At 40.4% G+C, this 6321-nt stretch overlaps 1 protein-coding gene across 1 annotated transcript in view; it reads right to left on the reverse strand.

Moving 5' to 3' along the window:
* The window catches only part of BTBD1 (BTB domain containing 1), a 52335-nt gene that overhangs the window by 25154 nt on the left and 20860 nt on the right, over positions 1 to 6321 (reverse strand). The window contains exon 9 of the mRNA XM_025050050.1: positions 4692 to 4814. The gene's annotated coding sequence lies outside the window, so the exon portion shown is untranslated. The remainder of the gene's footprint in view (positions 1 to 4691; positions 4815 to 6321) is intronic.

Below are 6321 nucleotides of genomic sequence, written 5' to 3' on the forward strand. Positions count from 1 at the left end.
CCGCGGGAGGGGAGACGTGAGTCCTCACTGTCCCCTCCCCCAGGAACGTCCAAGTCACCCCACTCCAGATGCCGCTGTTCCTCTCGGCATCTACCAGCTGACTTTCTGTAAGCCTTCTCTCGTCCTGTTCCTCTTCCTCTCTTCTGTCCCCATGGATTCTTTTTTTCCTCTTTTTTTTTTTTAAATGTGTTATAATTCATTACCAAAAGCTAACCGTATTTTAAATGTCAAAGAAACCTCACATGTATCAAAGCAAAAACAGAACAGGCCACTCAATCCGGTATAATCAACTAGATCTAACAGACATACACAGCACATGCTCCATACACATTCCTCTCAAGTGCCCGTGGGACATTTTCCAGGATAGACCATACTGACGTTTCAACAGATTTTAAAATATACATGTTATGTGAAGTATGTTCTCTGATCACAATGGGATGAAGGTAGAAATCAATAACTAAAGGAAAACTGGGAAATTCACACATTTTTGGAAATTGAACAACACACTTTTACACAACCAATGGATCAAAGAAGAAATCACAAGGGAAATTAGAAAATACTTAGAGACAAATGAAAACAAAAACACAACAAACGAAACCTTATGGGATGCAGTGAAAGCACTGCTAAGGGGGAAGTTTACAGCTACAGATGCTCACGTTAAAAAAAAAACAAACACGGAAGAGCTCAAATCAACAACCCTTACAACTTAAGGAACTGGAAAAAAAGAACAAATTGAACCCAAAGCTAGCAGAAAGAAGTCATATTACAACATTGAAAAACAGAGAACAGAAAAACAATACAGAAAATTAATGTTTAATATGTATACTTTTAAACTTTTCCCTGTATATCGAAGAACATATCCATCTAGTATTGATCCATATCAAATATATCCCTAAACAGAATTTAAAAAAAATAAAAATGGTATCACACTACACATATTTCTCAGAAACTTTCTTTTTTTCACTTAATACATTGTGGAAATCCTTCCATGCCAAGCAGTTTGAGAATGGATACCTTCACCTGCTCAGAGAATAGATGCTAAATAAACTTTTGAGAGCTTAGATGATGAGCTTCTGAGTTCATATCGCAAAGTAAGCTTAACTCTGATACCAAAACCTGACCAAGAGCACTCAAAGGAAACTATCAGCCAATCACTCATTGTGTGGAATAATAAAGCTCTTTTGATGAACGTTTATTGATATGAGAAAGAATCAAAACTGAATGAAAGAGCAGGTTACAGAACAAGATGTATAGGATGCCATTTCGTCCAATGGGCTCACAGTACATCGTTTTGTTTTAAACGTGTTTCATATATATTATATTATATGTGTGTGTGTGTATATATGTGTATATATATGTGTGTGTGTATGTACATATATACATATGTATGTGTGTATATATATGTGTATGTATATATATGTGTATATATATATGGCTGAAAGTTTATAACCACTGTTACTAACCTGGTATATTGCAGGGTGATAGGATTCTGAGTGAGTCTTCCCACTTTGTATTACTTTTCTTATGATAGGGTAAGAAAGAGGTGTGTTTTTTTTTTCCAAGTAAAAATACTATGAGATTTGACTACATACACTTCTTGAATTAGCTAACTGGTAAGCTATAGCAAGGACTTGAGCACGTTTACACCATAAGACGCAGTTTATTTCTTTCACTTCTTCTGAAATGCTATCACCTCTCATTTGACTAAATGCAATTTAATTTAGTTCCACACTTACAGCTTACTCCCATGTGGATGGCACCAGGAGTGTGACTACAAAGATGACTAGAACATATTACTGGCGTGAAATAAGTGAATAAGGAGGGGGGAACCCATTAGGACCTGTTCAGCTAGAAATAAAACTTCTTTTTGGATTAAAAAAACATGTAGCAGCAAAGGCAATTTGCACTACCTTAGATTAAATTCCGTTTACTTATGGAGCTCTCCTTTCTTTGCTTGTCATTGCTTTCTGGAATTCAGCCTAGGAAAGTAGTATATGTCACCATGTGTGCTAGTTTATAATTAGAACAAACGTGAGGACTTATAAGAAACAGACCTATTGGCAAAAAAACATTTAGTAAAACTCTAGAAAAGGCAGTCAGGAGAAAGGAGGAGGAAGAGATCCATTCTGGAAATTAATTTAATGCCAAAGAAAAAGAAGACATTTAAAAAATATAAAAGGCAATCATTATGTCCTTGGGATGGTTATATTTCGGGAGTGCATGCAAATGTACTTGCTACTGGATTACCCTCTATTTGAAAGGATGAGTGTCGTAGGTATAAATAGAAGCTAAGGTCAAGAAGCTAAAGGCAGAAAAACTCACCTGTCCAGCAGGGAAATAATGATAAGCATGTGAAATAATACTCTCTCCTTGTAAGGCTGCAATTATGCCCCTGACCCGAGTCTGAGCTCCAGAGAAGAAGGGAGGGGGAAAAGTCGAAGGAACCAAGATTGCCCTTCTCACAAATCTTAAACCTGTCGGAGCCTTCACCAAACTTTGCTATGATAACACTAACACACAGCAGTCTTATCTCTAAGATCTCTGAGCCCATAGGGAACCTTCTCTCCACATTCGATGTGTTTCCAACCGAGCATGAACACTCTTAGAAGTGGTTGGCCTAAACACTAAAAACCAACATCCTGTTCCTCTCTCTGTAGAGTCCAGAGTTTCTGAGAAGCCTTTCCTAGAGGCAGGAATTAAAAAGCAAACAGGTAGACGGTCACCCCTAGGTTGAAGAAGTTGGAAAACTGCTGGTAAGAGTACTAGTTAAGGGCTTTGTAGTCACTCTAGTTGGTTTTGAATCACATCATGACCACTTAACTTTCTTCATGACCTTGGACCATTTTCTTAACCATGCTGTGCCCCAGTTTCTTTATTTAGAAAACAGGGATTATAATAGTGACACAATCTATCTCAGAGGGTTAAATGAAGAGTCAATGAATATGCTTTAGAACAGTGCTTGATGTGCAGCAAATGCTCAATAAGTATCAGCAGTTATTCAAAGAACTGCACCAACTTTTAAATGTCCCCTCACATTCGGTACTATCTTCCTAAAGTCGCCGCGCACAGACTTATTGACTTGACTTTGCTTTGGATTATTTGATAGATGGTGCCTCATTTTTCAAATTTGCATTTCTATAATTACCGTGGAAGCAAATGGTTTTCAAATTTTTGTCCCAGTTGTGATTTTTCTTTTTTAATCTATTTCAACTGTCCAGTTGTGCTATTATTAGCTATCTTACCTACAATTTTGATGCAATAACTATAATTAGCCCAGTTTATACCACATTATCAACTTATGAACAAGATTTTTGTTCATAAAAATCTTACTAGTGTCCCAAGGACATTAAAGAGCTGGAATTATCTGTCCCACGTGTTCTAAATCTTTGAAATAAAGCCATGGAGACCAAGCACAGTTGCTGTGATATAAATATGACCTTCCACGAAAAAGCATGTCATGGCCAGAAATGAAATTCAAAGCAGCCGGTTGGGTTTCAGAGCCCACGTCGCTAGAATATGCTGCCTCTCTGGTTATGGGGAAGTAAATATAGACCGGGCTGATTCTGTGAACACATTTCATTTAATTTTGCCCATCTCTGCTCATTTCCCAGCAACAGAAACTAGATCGCCCTAGTTATAAGTAGGTCTGCTTTCTCCTTTCCCATCCTCCTCAGAAATTTCCCTTCTTTTCAAGGCTAATTTTTCCACCTTTGCCCTTGAGTTCATCCCCTTCCTCTCTAGCTGGACTAGCTCTCTTTTCTTTCTGGTGACTGCAACATCTCCAATTCTACTGGCACCTTCTCTTGGCACCCAGAAGTACTTAATTATTTTCCCTAACTGCAAAAATGTCCTCAACCCCGTGTCAGCCTTGAAGTGTCCCCTTTTCTCCTTCCTTCCTGTCACAGTATCTTCGCTCCTCTCCCTTATCTCTTATGAACACTGAGCACCTCCATGGCACTGAGCACCTCAAAGGCCACTGGCTGGTGACCTCCCAACTGCCCAATACAAAGAACCTCTTTCCGTCATCTTATGCGACCTCGTTGGGCGTGATGGCTGACCACTCTTTCTCTGATACTCTTTGCCTGGGTGTTGTGATGCAGTTTTGTAATTTATCGCCTCTTTCTACTCTTTCCTTTCCAGTTTCCCACGTGGCATGTCCTTGTCTGTCCCCACCTTTCAGCATTGATATTCTTAGGGTTCCATTCTTGGCTTGTGGCTTTTTCCCTCCCAACCCACTCTCTGCATGATCTCGTCTATTCCCACGATTTTAGCTAATGCCGGTGACCTCCAAATCTATATCGCCAGCCCTCATTACCCTTCGTAGCATAATTTATGTTTTAGAGAGCCAAATGTCTACTGGAAACCTTCTACTGGACTCCCGCAAACACATCAAACTGAGCCGACTACATCGCCTTCCCTAGAACCTCCTCTGACTTATTATGAAGGAAATTGCTGCTACCTTAACAACAAACAAAACAAAAACCCTGCTCCTTGTCTACCTTGGGAAGAATTTTGGTCGAAGGTTTAAACTTCCATTTGTAGTTATCTACTGCTGTGTAACAAACCACCTCAAACCTGAGTGGCTTAAAACATCAAAAATGTGTCATTTTTTCACAATTCAGTGGGTTGACCAGGCAGTTCTTTTTCTTAATGGGATGTTGATGTGGGGATGGCTAGTGGGGTAAACTAACCTCCTTCCATGTTGGTGCTGGTTCCTGGCTGGGATCTCGGCTCAGGCCGTCAGCTAGGGGCCTTAGTTCTTCCCATTTTTGGCCTCTCCACCTGGCTGCTTGGGCCTCCTTATGGCCTGGTGGCTGAGTTACAGGAAAAAACATCATGAGAGAACAATCTCTAATGTGCAAGCTCCTATAAGCCTCTACTTACATTATGCATTTTAATGTCCCGTTGGCCACAGCCAGACAGCCACACGCCAAGTCCAGAGTCAGTGTGGTAAGGGGACTACAAAAGGACACAAATACTGGGCAGTGTGGTTCAGGGGACCACCAAAGCTACCACAGTCTCCTTTGTGTCCTTCAAATTTCTAGTCTACCGGGAGTGCCCTTTCCTGTTTCAAGCACTGTATTGTCTTTCCTTTAAAAAAAAAATATATATATATATAGAGAGAGAGAGAGATAGATAGATAGATAGATAGATAGATTTATAAATCTATCTATCTATATATAGATATATTTTATAAATATATTTTATAAATCTATCTATCTATTGGCCAGTTAATGATGTTAACTATTCTGTTAACTCAGAGGTTGAAAAGGCATCTAGAGAGGGGAAGTGCCCAGAAGGTTCCGTCTTCCCTCCGATCAGTTTGAACACAAACCCTAACATACAAGATGTTTTTGTTACACCTCAGGGGCAGTCTGCACACTGTAGCAACCTTGGGTTTGAATTTGGTTCTTGTCCCAGTGCTCAGCCTCTTCATGTAAGAATGTCAAACTGACTTCCATTTGTTTGCCTATCCAAAAATAATGTTCTGACCTTCCTTATCAACACAGAATATTACTTCTCGCTTGCTCGCCAGTATAACATCAGACTCCTTCTTGCCTCATTTCCATTAAAACACGACTATATGAAATAATATTCATAGAGCATTGACTGAAGGATATTCATCAGTATGCTTTGATCAGAGCTGGCGGATTGATCCAAGCAGGTACATGAAAAGAACCCTATTGGTGTACTGCATGGGGAAGGTCTACAAGGTCATGTCCAGTCTCCTGGGGAGAAAGGTCAGTGACCATTGGAGATGTCTGCCCTGGGCTTAGACTGCAAGTGATGGTGTGCTTGCCATTTCCCACGCCTGCCCCCGGAAACTGGAACAATTTCTCTCCGAACCAAGCTAAATCTTCAGAGAACTGCTTGTTTGTGTGAAATCTCTTCGGCTCCTCGAGTGTACTGAGTGACTCCCGGCACTCTGCCAGTCACCTGCGTTGAGTCTATACTGAGAGACAACTGTTCAGAATTAGAATCTATATTTACTGTAGGACTGTTGCTGAGGACATACGATACGGCACAGTGTTCCCTTTGAGAGGAGCCATGGGAGAATTCTTCCGAGCAACCGGTCTGTTTTTATCTTATGGACACTGCGAAATTATAACTGCTTGTGTTCCCTTTCTTGCTTTGGTTGCTAGGAAACCCAGGACAATGGCACAGACCTCATCCAGCAACTGCGCAAGACCTTTGACAAACATTTTACATACTAACTTCACCTCTCCCTTCGTTTTCCTGCAGGCCTGTTTCCTTCCTTCCTTCCTTCCTTCTTTCCTTCCTTCCTTCCTTCCTTCCTTCCTTCCTTCCTTCCTTCCTTCC

The sequence above is a fragment of the Pteropus alecto genome, unplaced genomic scaffold, assembly GCF_000325575.1.
Source record: "Pteropus alecto unplaced genomic scaffold, ASM32557v1 scaffold60, whole genome shotgun sequence".
In the NCBI taxonomy this organism is placed as follows: Eukaryota; Metazoa; Chordata; class Mammalia; order Chiroptera; family Pteropodidae; genus Pteropus; species Pteropus alecto.